The following is a 23,084-nucleotide window of genomic DNA, read 5'->3' as shown; positions in this document are numbered from 1 at the left end:
TTGGCCGTATTTAACATCAATTTGCCCCTTCCTCACCCTTATGATCCTTGTGGTGCCCTCCCTTAACAATGTAGGCTTTTGCTAGCTGCCTTTTAATGGGCTGAGTAGGAATTTTGCAGGGAGCCCCTGACTTCAGTTTTCTTCATTTGGTCAAATTGTTCTTGTGGGCTAGGGAAAGAAATTAAGATTGTAATTGACTGCTTCCCTGAAGTATTGCTAATTTGGGAGTACTCAGGAGTTATCACCCAAAGCCTGTGACTTTGGGGTACTTCATAGGGCCAGAATGTGTGCCTCAGTGGAATCTCTGAGTGAACATTTTTGACTCACATACCCAGGGTTCACCTTGAAAGAAGGGAAATTTATCCAAATCCTTGGCTGGGAAGCCACAGAATGCATGAGTGCACATGCCCAGAGGTTACTTTGACTTCACCTGCCTGCAATTAATTTGATTGACTTTTATCCTGCAGATCTTCTAATTGTTACATTTTAATAAATATAACCTTTCCACTAATATGCTGGGGGCAGCCAGTAGCTTTGTGGTTGACCAATGACAAATTTCTCCCTCTGTCTTGCTCTCGCTTTCATGGCTGATTTTGGATATTTAGAACAGCTGGACACACAAAGCGGTTAATATCCTAGCACATCTGACTGTGAAAATCAAAAAGCATTCATCATGTAAAAGCCACAGGGATAATGCCATGAAGCTGAAAGTGCTGAGAACATTGATATTCAAGAGGCCATAGACAAGGCGTTAAAAAAGAACATTCAGAAGCACAATGAAGTCAGCAAGAACCCACATAGCCACTCCAGGTTAATTTGGCTATAGAAATGTTGTGGTGCCTTTGAATTCTGACAATGAGGATATGATCAGACTGCAGGGTCTTTGCAGGGTTTTATTGACAGTCGACTGAATGGATTGTTAACTAGATTTGATCTTCACCTTGTATTCAGGACATGACCCATCTGCATCTAGCCCAGTGACACACAGTAAGGTTAAAAAGGTCCAATAAAGAGAAAACCAGTTAAAACTTAGCAGAAAACCAGAAAACTTACCTAAAATGCATTTGGGGGAGAGGAAAAGTTACTGCTCCTGAATGGGCTTGTTTGTATCAATTGGCAGTGGTGGCCTCCTGCATGTTTGAGGAATTCTCTCTTGTCTGATTCCCTCCTGAAAAATTAGTTTTGGTAGTATATCCTTATCTCTAAAGCAGGTGCTGTTTGCAAGCCAGTTCTTCTACACACTTAACTTCTTGATCATATAATGCTATCAAGTGTGACTTGACTTTTCATCTGTGTCCCACCTCACTTTATTGAGGAACGTGTGTAATTTATCTTCTGTTTTCTGACTGTCATGCAGCTGCAATTCAGAGTGTGTTCATTTTGGGGAACTGATATCTTCTGATGGTGGAATTCCTTTAGAACAGGAACTTGACAGCACAAGCACTAGCTGTACACATTAGACCACAGGTGGGCAAACTGTGGCCTACCCAACTTCATTTAATGTCTTTTGAATCTGCCCCATAAAGTTTCTTTCTTCCTATTCATTTCATTCTTACCGTATTTCATTTTTGTAAAAATCTCTTTCCTTCTTGTATGTCATTTCCCAGCTTTCCAGGAAAAAAATTGATGAACATTTTGTTTAAATTTGGATCAATGCATTATTTACATGGGCATGAATCTTTTGAAGAATTTAATTTTCTAGTTTTGTTTCCTAATCTGGAGCAGGAGACTGCTTAATGGAAAAAAGGCTATGGATTTGTGTTTCAATTATACACCAGCTCATTCAATGATATGAATGTAGGGCTTTTAACTAAAAGACCTAGGGGTTTTTGTGCACAGGTTTTAATAGTTGTAAGGCTACCTAAACAATCATTTCCACTAATCTTATGTAACTAATGATGCACTAATCTTATGTAAAGATTTAGATCATTGCAGAATATAGTGTGGTATGGCAACGTTAAAGTAGGCAGCTTTCACTCAATAAATTAAAATTTGGGTGAAAATATAATGGCTTAGTTTGAGAAGGTTAGATTCAATTGAAAATGTCCATATTATGATCATAAGTAATGATTATTCTAGAAGCACGGAAAGCATGGAAGAGTTTGGAATGGCCAAAATAATTCTAAGATCAGACTTTGCAGAAGCGAGATATGTGACCCGAATTGTTATTTATTTATTGTTTCCTTATAAATAGCAGTAGATTTAGTTTAAAAACCTGTTTCCATAGGAAGTTATTATAGATATCTACAATCAAAAAGATAAAGTTTCCTTTCAAGGTGCCATTTGGGCAAGCACAGGACCATGCAAATAACATAACATTATATTATGTAAATACTGGCCTTTAAGACTCTGCGGAAGTGGAACTATGTGACCTATTAAAACATAACTCCCCCTCCCCCTTGAGCTGTTAATCTTACTGATATTTTGGGGAGCAACAAAATGCCTATGTCTGAGTTAAAATCCCAAAACTGAGTTTGACTTGCTGAAAATAACCAATTAGGCAAAGAAAAGGATGAAACAAAAATGACAAAAAAGAAGAGATAACTATGCCTCCCTCCAGGTCATTATAAGTGTACTGCAAAATTCTACCCCTCTCTAGATAAGCTGCTGTAACATTTTAAACAAATAACACCTTATTGAATGCAATCTGGGTCATCCTCCCCAGTTCAAAAGCATGTGAGCAGATTTCCAGCATTTTGCTTTGCTTTCTTATCACAGTACAAATTAGAAGCTCTTCTTTGCAGAGGATTGGCAGCTCCTGCTGAAGACTGCCCTGCACATCAAGGCTGATGTGTTTAGAAAGGCCAAATGCTAGCTGCCTTACAGAAAACAAAAATCACTGAAGTAGCAGCTCATTGAATTATAGTGCATAGTTTTATGACCACACTGAGAAGTTTGGTCAGTCACTTTAAATTAGTATCATCAATGTCAAAATCAAGTCGCAAGGACCAAATGATCATTTGGAGATCATTTGGAGATTAACATATACTTCTCATTTTGCTTCTGCTTGAATGGGGTGTTAGAACTTAAGGGTTCACTCCTATACACAACTTGGGTCCAGTAAGGGCCCAGACACACTTTCATTTGTATTGTGATTCATGACACAGTCCGAGTGATGATGATGTTTATTTTTTTGTCCTGCTGCTTTCACTGGGACAAACCTTTGTTTACTGCTGAATTGGAATAAACATCAATCAGATTTTCTGAAGATTTGACATTTGTTTTGGTTCAGCACTACACAATAGGACAAAACTTTTGAGAAGTCATACACAGGATTGTTATATAACTTAGCAATGTTTGTTCCGTTTTTAAAAGTTACATAATATAGTGATTGTTGAGTACAAACTGAATGTATTCATGTGAGATTTTTGATATGCTTTGAATTGCCATGCAATGCTGTTTCTATGTTTTATTATATATTGTTACCTTATCCTGTTACAATACTGTATTATATTATTGTGAGCTGCAAGGCATGGTTTACCATGGAAAGGCAGCATACAAATAAACTGATGATAATAATGACTTTTTTTAGATGCTGGAGTGCAGTGAGTGCCATTTTCATTCTAGCTCTGTAAATCAATATTATAGACAAGTCTGCCATCCTGTAGTTGCAACTTATGTTTAGGATCTTCCTTCCTTTCCTCTTCTGATGTATATTTCAAAAAGTGAAAATCTAGACAGAAAAATGGTTGAGCTTTTTTAAATCGCTGCTTGTGACTGCAGTATTCCGGATATGGCATCAGACATCAGATTTAGAAGCAAACAATGTTCAAGTGTCCAAAATATATTGAAAACACTGGGGACCAGAACTAGTGCTCTGCCAAAATCTCTCATCCAATTTCTTTTCTCATTAATTGATGAAGAGTGATCAGGGGGAAATGTAGAAGACTCTTCCCAGGCCTTGCCTGGGCAGGAGCTCTGCCAGAGCCGAAAACGTGGCCTGGATGGCAATGATGGGGCATCAATCTCTGCCCCCAGCTGGACCATTGCGGGGCCCCCAATGCCTGGCTGCAACACTGGCCACCAGAAAAGGTATGTGGACTTCCTGCACAGCACTAGCCAAAACTACCGGAATCATGAGAGATTACCTTTGCTGTAGATAAGCCACAGGGGACATTATGGTTGGTTTTTGTTTTCTGGTTCACCTTTCTCAAAGCAGACGTATGTGAGCCAAAAGGCAAGAATCTCATTTGCTATACATTTTCAGTCACCATAGCAATGTTGGGGATATTTGCAGAAGCGATATTTCCAGGGCTTTTTTTTTTAGCCAGAACTCACCTCTCAGGTGGGCACCATTGCTATTTCAGTGGTACCTCTAGATGCGAACGTAACCTGTGTCCGCACATCTGCACGTTTCGGCGCTTCTGCGATGCGCATGTCATTTTGAGCGCATGCGCAAGCGGCGAAACCCGGAAGTAACGCGGAGCGCAACTCGAACGCACTCAGCCCGAAGCACATTCAACCCGAGGTATGACTGTATAAGATAACAAGGGAGGCAGTCATGGTGAGTTCCGGCACCTGTTTTTCTAGAAAAATAGCACTGGATAGTTCTAATGTGAATAAAAGCATTCAGGGAGCTTTTTATACAATAGATAGTGATGAGAACAATGTTTATATTTAATGTTCAGCAACAGTTGGAACGGAAGTGTGCACAAAACCAAATTAAGACTTGTAGAAGCCCCCCCCCCCATTAATTATAGCTCATACATTGTCACTCCCAGCTGCAGCAGAGACTAATGCTTGGCCTTATAAAGAGACATGCATATTGATTTTACAGTGCTGAAGCCATCTAAATCATACATTTTACTATTGATATAATAAGCATTGCCTGCATGTATTGATTGCTTACCCCACAGAGCAGTGCCAAGTTACTATTGTGGAGAATGTAATGATGCCGAACATTTCTTGCACAGATGATGGGGTAATGTTTAACTGCTCTGTGTCCTGTTCTTTGTAGGTTTACTAATAACCTCCTTAATCACTCCTCCTTTGAATAGCATGGATCCAGAAGCAGATTCAAAGCCTAATGATAAAATATTGTTTACAGACTATTTCATACATTCAAAATAAGGTAAGTCAATTATTATAACAACACCTCCCATCAACTAGTCTGGATGCCAATTTTACTTAACATTTTGCAAGGCCTTCGTGGAATGACACATGCCATGCATCACCAGATTAGGCAAACCCAACTCTCATTAAGTCAGCACTTTATTCAGCAAATAGCTCCATTAAAAATCAATGGCATCATTTAGGGAATAAGATATTAGGGTCCCTTACTTAATAAAGCAAGCAGAATCAGGCTCTTTTTTCTTTGCTAACACAGAGCTTAGCATCATTAACAACTTTAGTTCTCTGACGTTGATACTGTGCTCTGATTAATTAAAATTACTACAGTGCTTAATGTTAAATGGGTTGTGTGTGTGGCAAGTGTTTTCATAGCCACCATTGTTATTTATTATTTTTACTAGAACTGTGCAAACATTTGAGTAACAGGATCCTAAATTACAAAAAAGCTGTCTGGTTTCATGTTTCTTTCTTTCCTGAAAGCTACAAACTCTCAAGAAAAGACACTATAAAATATTCCATGCATCTTCTAATGGCTTATTATCTATTGATTTGCAAGTGCCAAAAGAAGATCCCTAATCAGCGCAAAGACTTCCAATTTAGCAAGTATTTGAGCACATAATTAGTCACCCTCAGTTCTTATTTGCCATACTGCAGGATTTCACAGTGAAAAGCTTGGGAGCTGTTATTCAGTGATTAAAAACAAAACAAAACAATTAGTTCAGAGCTAAGGCCATCTCACAAAGCCAGGAAAGCTATGACTAGTGCCTTAACCTACATGTCACATGATCCATGACTGTGTTGTGCAATGTCAAAAAATGTTTTTTGGGTGGTGCTGTAGGTTAAACCACAGAGCCTAGGACTTGCTGATCAGAAGGTCGGCGGTTCGAATCCCCGCGACGGGTTGAGCTCCCGCTGCTCAGTCCCTGCTCCTATCAACCTAGCAGTTCGAAAGCATGTCAAAGTGCAAGTAGATAAACAGGTACCGCTCCAGCGGGAAGGTAAACGGCGTTTCCGCGCACTGCTCTGGCTCGCCAGAAGCGGCTTAGTCATGCTGACCACATGACCTGGAAACTGTACGCCGGCTCCCTCGGCCAATAAAGCGAGATGAGTGCCGCAACCCCAGAGTCGGCCACGACTGGACCTTATGGTCAGGGGTCCCTTTACCTTTACCTTTACCTTTACCTTACACTTTTCCTTGGTCTTTCAGGCCCAAATTCAGGTGGGTGGTATAGAGTGCCTGGGACCAACAAAGATGTCTTGTATTGTCTTAGTCCTGTATTGGAACCAATTCTCAGCATTTTTAAACTTGTATCTGTTGCCATTTTTATTGGATTGGCTTGAAATTTGGCAGATTTGTAGACCCCATCAGGTAGATTATGTCTGCAGGTTCAATTTTTATAACATTTGAGTTTAAAGGCTTATAGTGTAGGTTTGCCATACGTCAGGAAATTCCTGACCAATCCTGGTTTCTGGGTGTAAAAATGGCATGGGGGGGATGTTGCTGAACTGGCAAAATGTCAGGGAATACCCAGATGTATGGCAACATGATAGAAAAAGCAACAGAAACAGCTCAAAAAGCTTAAAATCCCTATTTTTGGGTTAGGTTCCCGTCAAAAAAGCTTAATTTTGGTGGCTTTCTTAAAAAAAAATCAATTAAAGAGTTACAGGAGTGCTCCTTTGCTTCCTTTCCCAACCACTTTTGAATTATATTCAGAGCATCATAGGTATTTTGCCAACTTTTATGTAGGTGCAGAAGATTTGTTATGGCAAGAGCAGGACCTCACAACTTCAGGGTCTGAAGTATTTAATCTTGTCTAAATGGTCCTCAACAAAAAGTCATTGATAAATACTGCGCTGGCAAAAGTGATATTGAACTTATTCCAAGTGGTCAAAGGTGACTCAGTCTGGAATATTTCCATGTACCATGGGATATGCCACATTTCCTCTCTTATTTCTGATAGGATATGAGAATGACATGCTTTTTTTAAAAAAAGGAAAAGCAAACATCTCAAACTTTTCTTTAGTTTTGAGAATCATAATTGGATGAAATTTGCAAGCAAAGCTGTGTCCCCATTTGGCATTTTACATCCACATCAGAAATGCCATGAGATGATGCTCTTTGTGTTCCCTGATCCACCCTATCATGCCCCACGGGAGCTTGGCTTCCTCCTCTTGAGGTGCACATCTTCCACAGACCATGCTCAATTCTGTCTCTGATTAGGGTTTTTTGCAGAGCAGACATACACCCCTAGCATATACAAAGAACTTCAAAAGATTAAATACCACAAAATAAAGTAAAAAAGAAAGCTTTGTGTTGAAATGCAAAAACATAATTGTTATGCCAGACACAGGATTTCTATCACGAAGCAACTATTTGTTTCACTTATTTCCATGAAGAGGGATTCAATTCACCACGAATACAACCAGGTTATGTCACAATCTATCCACCTCAGTGATTATCAGAAGCAATAGACCTTTGACCAGGAAATGCTTGAAGGATGTAAGTTACACTGAGACAAGTGTTCGTTCAGCTACAAAGCTACCTAAGTGCTTTGTCAGTCGAGAGACAGAAGTTGATGTAAACACAGTACAAGATCTTTCATGTGTCAGGTTCAGATGACCCCAGGCCCTCCTGAAGAAAGCTGTCTATAGCTGATGGAGAATACAGCAGACAACTGTCAGCTGTCATCCTTCAAGCTGATGCCCTTCAAGGTATAGTAACGTTCCACTTTACTTTGAAATAACATCAGTTAAATATAACACTGTAATCAATATATGAGTGTTTAGGACACAATTGCATAGACTTAATAGACGTTGGCCTAGGGAAACTGAAAAGAAAGAACTTTAGAAATTTCCCAATCGGGGGAAAAAATCAATCAAAAATCATATATTTTCTTGTGTTAAAAGCTAGAACATGGTGCTATTTTTAAATAGACTGATATAAAAAACAAAGGAAATTGCTTTTAAAAAAATAAAAAAATCCAGCATCTTCCATGAGTTTTGTATTCATCGAAGCTGAACACATTACTCTAAACTCTGAAAATCTAAACAATTACACAAATGCTGTTCTTTTTCTTCTTCCTTGCAAAAATGAATATTCTGGAGTTTCAATATGTAAACCATGAATGATCCAAGTGCTAATTTTAGAATCTGGATTCTGAGTAGGATGGGGTATCTGCATACATGCAGATCATTGAAACATTTCCACTTTATACCAGGGCTGAGAACCTTTTTCAGCTGGTGGGGCATTTTGACAGGTGGGTGAGACTGCCCATCTGTGAACCAATAGGTGTTACAATGGCATCAGGTTACCCAAAGTATCCCCCCACCCCTTGCAGACTCAAACTACAGAGAAAGATATTTTGTGGTGTCGGCAGTGGTACAAGATATATTGGATGCACAGTTAAGGCATGTGAACAAAATATAACTGAAAGGGGGAGGTCAAACAGAGGGCAAAAATACCCCTCTGTATAGTTACACACAACATGGGCGATAGCGTACTTCAGTGTATATTTGGTCTATCTGAATTAAACTTCCCAGGACATTTCTCAGGAGGGAAGCAAACAAACATAGACCAAGTGCATAATGAGCCTCGATTGTGTCTGCCAGTCATCTGGTTTCAAACTGTCAAGTCATGTCTATAGCATACGCTTTATTGGTAACCTTTGCTGCTAGTGACTTTGGCAAAAGTCTTCTGCACTGAGGGAAGTGTGTTTTTTTTTACATAAGTTTCAATTTATGATATTGTTTAGTGCAAAATGGGCAAGAGGATTTGTCTTATTATTTAGGAAAGAAGAACCATTGGAACTGGACCAAACAGGCCCATACGGGAAATTTGCACTTATTTGCTTATTGAAAAGTTTAATAATAATTATTATACATGCATTTTTATATATCTCTTAGTGTTAAACATAAAATACCCAATCACCCAAACACATTATTTATATACCGTAATGTGTATATAAGAGGTAATAAAGGAATCCCATTTTGAAAAGCATTCAATTTGTATAATGTGCCCATTTCTTCAGTAGACCATATATGTTGATTCAGCCATACTTGCAATTTCTAGTATTGTTAGCTGCTCTGCTCTGATAGTCCAAATTATTGAGGTACCCCAATATCAGGCAAGGTGTTTTCTAAAATGGATGCCTCACCCTTCTCTGCCAGTTGGCATTTTCAGGCCAGCTTAGGGAAAAAAGAAATAAAAATACAACATACATATTGGTAGATCTCTGACAGGTTTGCAGACGATCCTCAAGAATTCTGACTCCCAATTATTTAACAATAGCCACAATAAAAAGGTGTTCTCTTTCTTTATCAGACAGCTGAGATGAAGAAACTGAAGGTTTGGAACATCAAGAAAGGATTTCCGTGGAAGGACTATGAGTTCGGTTCTAGAATTACAGAAAGAATCCTGGCTGAAAGTATGTGCAGAGACAGCCAGTTCTTTAATTTTAAGAGGACGTTGCTGCTGCAATCTTCCAGAGCAGATTTTGAAAGGGAACAGAGGGCAGCAGGGTTAAGAGAAGTAGATCACTTTGTATGAGTGCAGTGGTAATGCTCTGCACACCTACAGTATTGGTTACAACCCTACATCAAGAAGAGGTGTGCCACTTCTAATTCTCCCCCCCCCATACCAACTTCCTCACTATGCTACACTGCAAGCTATTTTTAAAGTATTGTTGTTCAGAAAAGAATGGGAGAAAGTCAACAACCATCAAACAGCAGGGACAATAACAACACTAATAATGCTAACACTACTGTACTAATAATACATAATGTTATTTTGACTAGGCTTGAATAAACGTGTGTTGCTAAAGTGACATAATAGAAAACGAGGCACAAGAGCAGTTTGTGAAACTGGAACACATGTTTAATTCACCTTGGGAGTTCTCACTGGCATAGCTTACTCTGGGTCACATCTGAGCCCTCTGGAGTTTTTTTCAGTGCATTCCAGAGCATATCTATTCAGAAGTAAGTCCCACTGAGTTCATTAGGGATCCCTCCTGGGGTGCTGGATTGCAGCATCTATGTGACTTGTGACCTTCCTAAAGAACTCAGGACTCCCTCTAAGTTTCAGCTAGATCAGCTTGATCTATTTCAAGGTGGTGGTTTCAGGGAGTTCCTCCACATCCACCCTATTCCATTTGTTACCTGAGCTTTTTTATTGATTGTTCCCCCTACCACATAGACAATAAGTCTACAGTTTGGTTCAGACGTAGCTTTATTTAGGCAACAGCTTATTTAAATCTTCTGTGCTCAGAAATTGCTTTGACAGTGATATTATTACATTGGCAACACTACTGCATTAGTTGACAACATAATTGTTAAGCCGTCTTCACCAGCATTTTCAATTTCAATCAGCAGATATGCACAGTTCAGGTAGATATGTGCCTCTCTTTAGGAAGTGATTCCTTTTATCACACACTATTAGCAGCACCCTGTGCAATGCTAGAATTCATCCCCCTGCCTCCCACACTCTCCTCTACAGCATTGTTTTGGTGCCCCTTGCAGCACATCACCCAAGGGAGCACACTGGTCAGGCCACCCTAAAACTGCCTCTGTTGTGAGGATGCTTATAACCTATCATCTTTTCTCTTTTCCCTGACAGCTCCTTGTAGGGAGCTGCCCAGCATGGCTGAGGAAACCCAGCCAGATGGGTGAGGAATAATAATAATAATAATTATTAGTTGTTATTATTATTATTAGGTGAAACTCTTTTGCATTTATTGTACATTTGTTTCTTCTGCAATCTACATTTTTTGATACACTGCATATAAAAATTGTATGTAGCATCGTAGCAACTAAGGAAGCTGTCTTATACCAAGTATTGGTCAGTATTGTCCACAAGGACTGTCCATGGTTCTCCAAGGTTTCAGATAGCTCTGTCTGGAGATGCCAATAACTGAACCTTCTCCGGGCAAAGAAAATGCTCTAATGATGAACTATGGCCCTGTGGTGATCCCAATTCTGCCAAAATGCCTTACCTGCTTACTTTGGTTTCTTCTTGACTTCAGTGGATGAAGTTTGTCCTGGTGTGGAGGAGAAAGTTTATTTATGTTGTTAAAAAAAAAAAGAGAAAAAAGGATAGCATCTTGGATTAAGGTCCACTCATGGCATCCACATTCTTCCTGTGATGAGAAAGGTGGAAGAAAATGTATTTCTTGGACCACTTGGCATACTCCAAGCGGACACAATATTGTAATGCAGCTGGATATATGCTTCAGATGCCTGCAGCCTATTGCATGTGAATTGTTCAGGGAAGTCTTTAATATGTGACATTTTAGTGTATTTTTCATCTTTGTTGGAAGCCGCCCAGAGTGGCTGGGGAAACCCAGCCAGATGGGCGGGGTACAAATAATAAATTATATTATTATTATTATTATTATTATTATTATTATTATTATTATTAAGCCCAGCAGGATCAGGTGACCTGGAGCAATGGCACCCATTTTGGATCTGGCCCTTATATCATTGCAGACTGGTTTAGAATCTTGTTCTGAGCTGCTGGGCAGACACCCTGAAACCTCACTGAGCCAATGGCTTGCTTCCTGCATGCTTCTAGTCATCACACTGTTGTCATGGCATACATTTTGCCTCATCCAACATGTAATGATTTGAGTTAGACTTCCCATCTCTGATTTAGATTTTGACCACCTGAGCATGGATTTTCTTTAAGTCGCAGACTTGCTTATACAGAGAACTGATGAGCCAGATCTTTTAGATGTTAAGGAGGTGCAACTTTTAAATAATAGTACCACTTCACAGAAACTTGTGTGAAGATTGAAATAATCTAATTGCCTGATTCTGTTACCTTTTACAAAGTAGCACTCAAGGTGCTTTATTGGCACAATACTTACTACACACCCCCACGCACCCACACCAACCATTAACAACACCGCCTTCAGCATTGTAAAGCTGTTTTTACTCCTGCCAACCACAATGTGGCTGTTCTTCATTATGAAACTATATCAACAAATGAGCATATAAGACACCTCCTCAAATGTTTTAATGGAATTATAAAGAGATGGTTTGTTGCAATAGGATCTGCATGCATATTTTCATTTACAGAGCCACCATTTTCATTCCTTAGGTGGACCTCTCAATTTCAGTTTCTCTCAATTTCTCATTTTTCCTGGCTTAAATTTATGGATCCACATTTCCACATTAGTTTGCAATTTTAAAAGGGGGAAAAAACCATAAACATTTTTTGTGTGAATTTCTTCTAATAAGCACATTTCTCTATGAAATTTTGTTTAATATAGCAACTTTTGCAAAGTGATTTTCATGAATATATGTATGTTTGTGCACAGTTTTCTAAAGCAAATGCTTTCCCCCCTACACTTTGCCTGGCTGCACATCTGCATTGAAGAATTCAGAGAAGTGTGAAGTTGTATCTGTGGGGTACAAGTGTATAGCTGCTTCACCTTTGGAAGGAAGGTCAGAGTAGAAAACAGGATCCTATTATCCTTGAAAGAAAAGATGCCTATCACTTGGGGGGGGGGCACCCCTGCAAAAAACAACAACAACCCAGACATGCCTCCTTCTAGCAATGGTGATTTCTGCCTGTTGGGAGGAGAGTGAAGACTGGAAAGGCAAAGCCCTGACACACCAACTCAAGATCTCCTCCACAGCCAGAGCATCAACCTAAGTAGGAAGTCCATGAGTACCCCTCCCACCCTGTCATGTCCTTGCTGTGGAGCAGATAGTGGATCAATGACCCAGTGTTTTGTTATTCCCCAATTATCTTAATATCCTGGAGTTTGGTAAGAAGTGAAGGCACCCATGAGAGAGGATGTGGACTGTGAAATGATGTTACAGTCACATGGTGTGGGCAAGCAACATGCTGTAGACAATGATGATGTCACTCCTGATGAACATTTGCAGAAGCTTTTAGGCAACCTAACCCAGGCATTTGTGAATGATGTGCAAATTTCAGAACAGATACACGCCACTCTAAAACTTGATGATAAATTGATTTGGATATGATATCCTTATTACCAGAATATACTTGGGGTTTTAAACTGCTTTTTAAAAAGACAATGGCCTTCCGTGAGTGGCTTATACATAAGTGAAAGAGGGAGTTTGAAGCAGGAAAATCTTGTTCTGGTCAGAAGCACCAAACTCCATGAATAAATCCTTTTGAAATGAATTCTTCCTCTTTCTCTAATGAACATATGTAGCTTATGCAACTACTAACCTAGTTGTGATTCATCTGATTAGAATCCACCCCAACATAATTGTTTATGTCGAGTTTTTGTCTATGGTAATCCTGTTTTTGACATAGCATATTAATTTTAACTTTTTTAGGGGGCAGTGGAAAGATATATTTGTGGCATCTTATTAAATGCTTCCACCTCATTTCATTTCCGTGCATCACTGATTTGCGGTAGAGTCTAATAGTTTACTTACTTGGTTTTGGTCCCCTTTCCAATCATTCCCTTGTATTCAAAACAATTACCAGAGAACACACATTAATATAAAGCCTTGTTGCTTGACTAAAAGAATTGACTGAACAAACAGTATTAATTTTAACTCTCTTTAATACATTTCTCTGGCAGTCTTTCAAACTTTCCCACTACTTTCTCCCCTAAGCTTACCATGCCTCAGGTAATTCCTAGTTAGGTAGCCTACCTATATATCTCAAATAGGATGTTTTATTTTATTACCTGCAATGTGGATTCCTTTTCTTTCTTAAATGTCCAGCCACATCACTGCTACAGGCATGGCTGGGGTAGAATCTGAAGATGATGGACTGATAGAGGTATGAAGAGGTGCCATTAAAGACTGTGACCAGAACCACACTTAGGTAGCCTGAAATCTTGGCAGTGATATGCCCTTGGATAGGTGAAGCCCTGACTGCATGGTGTGGATGGTTGAACATGCTTAGTTGTATGCAATGGATGAAAGGAATCCACTTAATAATCCTAATGTGGAATGGGAAGGTAATAGTTGCACCAGAGGCAGATTTAGGCAAACATGACCAGTTCAGTTGCACTAGGTGCAGAGCCTTGAGGGTACCAAAAATCTTATAATAATAATAATTATAATAATTTATTATTTATACCCCGCCCATCTGGCTGAGTTCCTCCAGCCACTCTGGGTGGCTCCCAATCGAGTGTTAAAAACAATACAGCATTAAATATTAAAAACTTCCTTAAACCAGCGCTGCCTTCAGATGTCTTTTAAAGATAAGATAGCTGCTTATTTCCTTCACATCTGAAGGGAGGGCGTTTCACAGGGCAGGCGCCCCTATCAAGAAGGCCCTCTGTCTGGTTCCCTGTAACCTCACTTCTCACAATGAGGGAACTGCCAGAAGGCCCTCGGCACTGGATCTCAGTGTCCAGGCTGAACGATGGGGGTGGAGACGCTCCTTCAGGTATACAGGACTGAAGCCATTTAGGGCTTTAAAGGTCAGCACCAACACTTTGAATTGTGCTTGGAAACGTACTGGGAGCCAATGTAGGTCTTTCAAGACCGGTGTTATGTGGTCTCGGCAGCCGCTCCCAGTCACCAGTCTAGCTGCCTCATTCTGGATTAATTGTAGTTTCCGGGTCACCCTCAAAGGTAGCCCCACGTAGAGCGCATTGCAGTAGTCCAAGCGGGAGCATGCACCACTCTGGCAAGACAGTCTGTGGGCAGGTGGAATGGAAGGCAAGAAGGGTGGGTACGTATGTTGAATTTTGGTGTCACACAGGTTGCCAAAAAAAATTGAGGCCCCAAGATCTGTCATTGGTTCCACTCTTTTCTGCCTTCACCAGACCCCACTTGGAATATTGTGTTCATTTTTGTGCACCACAGTTCAAGAAGACAAACTAGAACATGCGCAGAGGAGGACAGCTAAGTTCACAAAGGGTCTGGAAACCAAGCCTTATGAGGAATGTTTGAGGGAACTGGGTGTGTTTAGCTTGGAGAAGAAGTGACTAAGAAAAGATATATCTTTGAATATGTAAAGGGCTGCCACATGGAAGATGGCACAAGCATCATGAATAACTAAACATTATGAATAACTTTCTGATTATAAGAGCTGTTCAACAGTGGAATGGACTACATTGAAATGATTATTGAGCTGTGATTTCTGCACTGTAGGGAGTTGAAGCAGATGACTTATTGAGTCCCTTTCAAATCTGCAATTCTATGGTTCTATGAGGCCAGTGAGTTTGCCTCTGCAGTTGCTATGCCACTGCCGAGCTGCTGCCACTGACAAAGTTCTTTTTCTGTCCAAAAGAACCGTCAAACTAGGCCACTCCCAATTCCGGCTGTCTCTCATTGATCTATCTCTTGCCTTGCTTGAGAATAAGGGGGTGGGGAGGTATGGGACAGCACCTAAGTAACGTCTTCTCACTCCTCCCAACCTCTGGCAATTACACCAGACTTCATGCTGCATTTCCAGTCTGTCTCACAAATGCGCTTCACACACCCCCCTGACCTGTTTGTTTCTGCGCCAGGAAGCAGTATTGTTCTCGTATTTTTATGTTCAGAAGATTGAGCTGTTCTTATTTTAGAAAATCCAGACCAATTTATTAGGGATTTATCATGTGATGCTCTGCAACAGCCTGGCACTATGGAGTTCTATTATGGTGATTTATGAAGGCAATGATAATGACACCTACAGTAAAACGTGCCCATGGGATACCTTGTCACAAACTGACTGATTAAATTTGATGGACAATTTAATTTAGTTACTGAGGAAAACTAAACAACACCCCACCTAAAAAAAAAATTCCCAACCTTCAAATTAAAAGTTCACCATTATATTTATATATAAATCAAGCAATTCAAGACAGATTCTTACAAGAGTGATTAAAGAGATAGGTTGTTGCAGTCATCATCTGTGCACAAATTTCTTTTACCTTTCTGAGTGAACTTAATTGAACTCCATGGGTCCATAACATAGGACCATAAACCTGTGTTGGGATTATGTGTAATCTTTTGTTAACGGTGCTACATCACTGGGAAATGGTGCAAACCACAGGTTGCCAATTTGTTGCTTATTCTTAAACACAGCCTTTCTCAACCTTTATTTCCCAGATGTTGTTGGAGTATAACTCTCATCACTCCGAGCCAGCATGGCCAGTAGTCAGGGATGATGGGAACTGTAGTTCACCTGGGAACTCAAAGTTGAGAAAGACTACATTAACGTATAAACTTACGTTGACACTATGGAGCTATTGGGAGGCATCACAGCACAAGGAGTTTCATATGTGCGTTTCTCGCATGCTTATTACCTGGGTTGTTGTTTTCATAATGCAAATCAAGATCTATTAATATGAATCAGTCTTTTAGATACATCTAATTTAGGAATGATACCACATTAGACCTAACAACAGGATGAATTTTGTAATTGTTGAGTTTTGGAAATTGGGGTTTTATTACATTCACTGATCACTACCACCCCTGTGTCTCAGAACTCTCATTTTTAGCCCCTTTCCCACATGCCAGGGAGAAATAAAGGATAATGTTTTAGTGCTGTAGCCCTGGACCCTGCAGATTTCACCTACCATATGAATTTAGCAGCTGTTTTCAGGATCCAAGCTACCAACCAATGTACTTTATCACTAGGCAAGGTCCAGTTATAATTATTTAACTATTTATAGAATAATTATTGAAATGAGACTACTTACTGCCAGATCATCTCCTCCTTGATCATCTCCAGAGTAAAAAAGCAATACAAAAAAAGCACAGCCCTTTTAAAGTGTTTGTGCTCTCATACCAGCATTATGCAATCATTATGTAAGTTTTTCCTATTATGCATGTATGATTGAGAATAAATATTTTAAATATTATTAAAGTTCACTTGTAAGACAGACACTTTCTTATTTTTGAACAGTCCCTGGTTTGCTAATCTAATTTTTGCTGTTGGTTTCCTTTTCTCCATACAATAACTGGGTTGTTGTTGTTATTATTTGAATGGGGGAGTCGATTTATTTCACATATACTTTCAGCCATTGTGCCCCATTTTAGAGTGATGTGGATCTGACTGCCAATGATGCTAAGATTTCAGAAAATAATGCAGAGTTCAGAAAATATTATTGTATTTTTTACAGGTTTATGCGAGGCAGCGATCAAATTGTATTTGTTCTCATCAGTATCACTAGGTGTTCAATGAAATGTGAAAATATATTCATGAAAAATTACTTTTTAACACATTTGGGTTGCTGAAGAAAAAACACAATCAGGTAATGTCCCTATTCTTATTAATTTTATTGTTGATTTGTGGAGGGGGAGAGAGAAAAAGAAATGTGCTAAAAGGGTGCCAGTACTTTTATTATTTGTGTGATGCCTGACAAACAGTGTTACTCAGCAGATTTTTATTCAGAGAAAATTGAAACACGTATTTATGAATTTAGAGGAGACATTTAAGGTCATTTTTTTTACAGAATAGCTTTAATGTATTATGTGAAATGCAGAGATTTGAACATGTGTTTTTTCTCATACACATTCATTAACTGCAGTGTAGAAAAAAAATGTCCTGTGATTGTCACATAACTCTCTAAGGCTGCACATAATTAGGTGTGATCCATTGTCTAGAAGAAGTTGGGATTAATGAATTCTTCATTTTCCTAATTTACATGCTGACTCTGGTGCCTTGAATGTCATGAGTTGAAATCAGTGGAAGAAATAATGTTTGTTTCAAACTGGACCTAGCCAAATGGTTTTCAAGCTATTCAGCCTTACCACTTAGCTCAGAGTTGCAAAAGAAAGAAAGAAAGAAAGAAAGAAAGAAAGAAAGAAACCAACAAAAAACTGGAAAGAAACAAATCAACTGTGAGCTCATCTGTGAAAGTCCACACATTTGGCTCAGTGTGTCATGTGAACCAGGCCACTGTGTTGAAAATCGCAGTCTTATTACAGATCAAGTCACTATTTTAGTGTTACCTAATCTAAGGATATCTGGGATTTCTGGAAAGCATCTTTAACAATGAAAGCTACTAATATAATAAACTAGTAGATGATGATGATGATAATAATAATACAATTTTATTTATATCCCACCCTCCCCAGCCGAAGCTGAAGCCGGGCTCAGAGCAGCTAACAACAATAAAAGTAACACAGCTTGATGCTGTGTTTATGTTAGTCTTTGTTAGTAGAGAAATCTGAAAGGGAAATGAGTAACACATTCTGTGAATCAACTTCCAACAAGGCCCTCCTGGTTTCTAAGATGCTATTGCTTCATCCTTCATTTTAGCAGATCCAGCAGTCCTTCAAGTGTTCATAGCAGAGTTGGTATGGTCATCATAAGTGGCAGTGACAGAATATTTTTATGTAGATGTGTAGGAGCCAACTCCTAGGGGCTAAAAGGTCCAAATATTTGAGGAGGTTGGGGGCCCCTAAAGTTGATGGGCATTGCCATTCAAATGGGGTATGTATGTGTGTGTGTACCGTGTCATGTGATTTATTATGTGGGCGGGTTTACCTGCCCACCCTATTTTATTCGGGTTTACACGCCTGTGCAGATGTAATCGTAGAGCATTACAGTAGCGAAATTGTTTATAGCAAACTTAACTAAAGATGCTAGACAGCATGTCAATTTAGCAACTATGAAGAAATGCTTCAACTTTAATATAGAACTCTCATAAATTTGTACCTGAAAGTGAGATAAGTAAGAAATCATATAAAATCCTAATCCCATTCAGTCTTGCTGGTCTATAAAATATTCCTGTTTCTTCCTTAAACATATTGCATTATTGTATCAGAAGGTCGTAGGGGAAAGTGGGATGCAGAATTTGCCTTCTTTACTGAGTTCCTGCACACGTAATATAATTTGAAATAACCCTGTAGAATTGCTTAGCTTTCCAATAGAGAACTTTTAGGCTCCAGTTAGTTAGTAATTTGGTGATGCTGCTGTTTTTGAAAAGGGATTTAAATGAGCTGTGTAACTAGAGCTTTCAGGGATGCTTTTATCAGATGTATTAAGTTTCTTGACTCATTCCCCCCCCCTTATTTACTTAGCAATCTGTCTTGCACCGACAGATTAATTCTTGCCATAGTTCAACGTAATTGCCTGGTAATCTCCTTTGGGTTTATGCCAAACTATGCATCCATCCATCCATCCATCTAGCTAACCTACCTAATGGTGAACATTCCGTGAATAATAGTTCCCTGAATAAAACTGGCTGCTTGGATGTTGCTCTTTGGTTTTTGATCCGAAACTGGGATAAAGCCACACTAGCCTGGAGACAATGTCTTATTGAGAAGGCCAAGCAATCAGAAGGAGGCATCCTTAATGTGTCACCACCACCTTCTCTGGATTCAACATGGTGACCCACCCATCCTAATATATATCCATGGTGAACTAGTTAGTTTCCTGCTTGAGGACCGAGCAGGATATTTGGGGATGAGGTTCACAACTGGCCTAAGAGGACACCTTTCCCACCAACCTCTCAGTGTTAAAGCAAGCAAGGATGTGGTGCTGGTTCATTTAGCTAACTGGATGCATGAATGAGCATGGTTACCTTGCTCATAACTGGTAGGTGGTACAAGAAGTCAGGGATGTTAATATCTGCTTCCCAGTGAACACCCTAAGGCAGCTTGAGGAAGAAGGGTCACCTACCCAACCTTCTTCTCTTTGCTGACTGCAACAGAAAGGATTATGTGGCATGAGTCTTTGCATGAGTACATGGTTCCTTTCCCTGCAACAGTGATGAGGACCGGAAGGGGAGCCATATAGGAGCACATGCCACTTGTGCCTGTGCTTTCAGATGATGATAGAAATCCTTCACAACCTGGTTATCTGTGTATGAAGTACTTATTGCTAAGAACAGGTTTACAGCATAAAATATTAACTGTAGGCAAGAACTAAGTTAGGAATAGCGAACATAGACTATTTAAATCAATTTTGCCATTTATTTTGATTCATATCCTAACATATAATTGATGCTCCTAAGCTTGACAGAAATTTAATCGCAGTGTCACTAATGAAATGTTGACATTATCAGCAGCTCTCCCTGTAACATATCTTTTATTACTTTGTTAATAGAGTGTACGCCATTCAAATTATAGAGATGGAAGAGAACCAAGGGTCATTTAGCTCACACTTCTAAACTGGCAAGATATCCTATGCACAAACCTTTCCTGATAGATTCTCCATCCAAATCTGTTCAAAAGGTAATTATATAACTTCACTGGGAGACCTGTTTCGTTGCTCAGCCATTCATACAATTAGGAAGTCATCATTCCCCCCGCCCCGATAGCCAGTCTACATCTGCTGTACTTCAGTTTGAATCTATTGATTGTGGGCACCAGTGCCTTGGAAGATAATCAGTCATTCTTCTCATTTTTCCACTGCAACAGTTTTGTTGTCAAATTTCCCTTAAGCCTTTTCTTCATGCAGAGAAAGCCTCATTGTTTAATTAGCTATGATTCATGTAAACTTTTATTTAGGGACAAGGGGATTTCTCCCATTTCATTTCTTTACTGCTCATCTGGTTTGCTCTGGGGTTTCTCTGTGATTGCAATGTTTCCAAACTGAGCAAATGAACAGTAAAATGGCAAATGAATGTAATGTATGCAAGTGTAAAGTAATGCATTTCCCGGCAAAAAAACCCCCCTCTAAATTCATATATACGCCTATGGGATCTGAACTGGTGGTGATTGACCAGAAACAATACTTTAGGTTTAATGAAGATGTTCAACCAGTTTGCAACAGCTATGAAAAAGGTGGATTCCACATTATGGATCATTAAGAAAGAGATCAAAAATAAAACTGTCAATATCATAATGGATACAGATATATGGTGTGACCACACTAGGAATAGTGTGTATAGTTCTGGTTGCCTCACCTCAAAAAGGATGTCATATAGTTTGGAAAGTTCAGAGAAAAGGCAACCAAAATGATCAAGGAAATTGAACAACTATCCTATGAAGACAGGTTATACTATTTGGGGCTTTTTTTAGTTTGAAGGGGGAAGATGAGTAAGGGATGTTGCATGTTAGAGATTTATAAAAATTATGCAGGGTGAGGAGAAAGTAGATGTTAAGTCTCCCTTCCAGTTCTAGAACCCAGGACCATCCAATGAAGCTAAATGTTGGAATATTCAGGACTGTAGGAGCCAACTCCTAGGGGCTGAGGTTCCATTGCCCTCCACAAAGTTGATGGCTATTGCCATTTAAATAGTGTGTGTGTGTGTGCACCAAGTTTTGTGACTGATTATGCAGGGCAGGGCTTAACTGCTCCCCAATATTTTATTCAAGATAACACCCCTGTTAATAACAAAGAAAATACATCTTCACACAGCACCTAATTAAAATATGGAATCTGCTCCCACAAGAGGTAGAGATGGTCTCCACTGTCAGAGGCAATATGCCTCTGAATATCAGTTGATGGGGATCACGTGTAGGGAGAGGGCAGTTCTGGGCTCAGCACCAGCCTGTTCTAATTATGGGCTTCCCATAATATGGATGGCCACTGTGAGAACAGGATGTTGGACTAGATGGGCCTTTGGCTTGATTCAGATAGGTTCTGAGAGAGAGAGAGAGAGAGAGAGAGAGAGAGAGAGAGAGAGAGAGAGAGAGAGAAGCTTTTAAAAACAAGGAGACCAAATGTCTGTGTGCACAAAAATGGTAAGCCCACCCCCTCCAAATTTATTCTGTGCAGTGCAGATTTCAACAGTATTCCTCATCTCATTTATATCCATAATTCACACCACATGTGAATGGGGTAGCAAATTGAGAGTCAACATTTTGTCCCACCTTGGTTCATATAAGGAAGTGACCTGTGACAAAAATTCCTCTCATGCAAACACAATCCTTCTCTTTTATTTAGTCAATGTCAGGACAATGAATTGTGACAGTGACTTTCAGATATGATGGGTCAGTACAGATTTATGGTTTCAATGTTTGTTTTCTTCCTTCCAAATTAGGAAGGAACGGTGAATTTTATCACCACCCTGCCACAATGTATAGATTTTAAGCACTGATATTGTTATGAATAGTCATAGTAATATATACAAAACCAGAAGAAGAAAATAAGCTGACGTTTGTAATAAAAACCTAAGGCAGAATAGCTTTAAATGTAAAATGTAAAAATAGAACATATTTTGTTTTAAGTGAAATTGACTGTGACAAACCCAAAGTGTGCTGTTTTCAAGCACTTTGTTCACATGCCATTAAGTCCATTAAGTCGCTATTATCTCGATTTGGTATTGTGAATGGCTTCTCAAATCCTTGCTGAATCCCCTTTGAAATCATTAATCCAAACATTGCTTTTATGCTTCCTTTGCTAGTTAGGTGCACTTTGTAGCTGTCTTTAAAATGTGTAAAAGTAACTATAATTAATGAAATAACAAATTAAAAACAGACACGCCCCCATCAAAAAAAGGAGGAACCAGAAAAAATGAACTTGACATTTACAGAAGTATATGCACATTTAAAGTGATGCATTTCCTGGGAAATCATTTATAATGTGCAGTTCACAAAGTCATAGTTTCACAATTGTAAAGGGCTCAGAGCAACATGAAGTTCATCTAGCACTATCCTTGGCAGAATAACAATACCTTACAGAAGCAAACAACCCTAGAAGATTAGCCCACACAATAGCACAGTAAAGCCTATCATAAAAAGAATTGGCATCACTTCAAAAATTGCAGAGTACAGCCCCCTAAATACAGATATACTGTTACCTTCAGTGGAATTCTGGTAATCTGAGGATGAAAATATACAGCCAGTTATAGATGGGGAGGGGAGAGCAGACCCCACAATATAGCAACTCTCACCTATCTTCCCCACCAACATGCTGAACAAATCCCATCTGTTTAGTAATGTTGATTAATGATGAAAAATATTGATCATTTGAATATTGTTGTTTGCACTGGTGAGCTATGATCCCAGAGAGAACATTCAGTCATTTTATCACACACACACACACCTAATCTGTGGTGACAAAAATCAGACTGTATTAAGGGTGGGGAACCATGAAAGCAAAGTGTAAAAATGGCTTTTCATGCTTTCCTTTCATATCTCAGAACTTTGTGGTTTTCACTCACAGCCTTCCAGTTGTGTGACAGAACAGCAGA

General features: G+C 39.3%; 1 long non-coding RNA gene across 1 annotated transcript; it reads left to right on the top strand.

The window, feature by feature from the left end:
* Positions 1–7,638: 7,638 nt before the first annotated feature.
* LOC308589552 lies at positions 7,639–21,110 on the top strand. Its single transcript, XR_014009381.1, has 4 exons — positions 7,639–7,782; positions 9,392–9,675; positions 17,118–17,249; positions 20,051–21,110. It is a non-coding gene; the product is annotated as an uncharacterized lncRNA (long non-coding RNA).
* Positions 21,111–23,084: the final 1,974 nt, after the last annotated feature.

The sequence above is a fragment of the Podarcis bocagei genome (genome assembly GCF_964188305.1).
Source record: "Podarcis bocagei genome assembly, chromosome: 6".
Lineage (NCBI taxonomy): Eukaryota > Metazoa > Chordata > Lepidosauria > Squamata > Lacertidae > Podarcis > Podarcis bocagei.
This window is presented reverse-complemented; position numbering and strand designations above follow the sequence as displayed.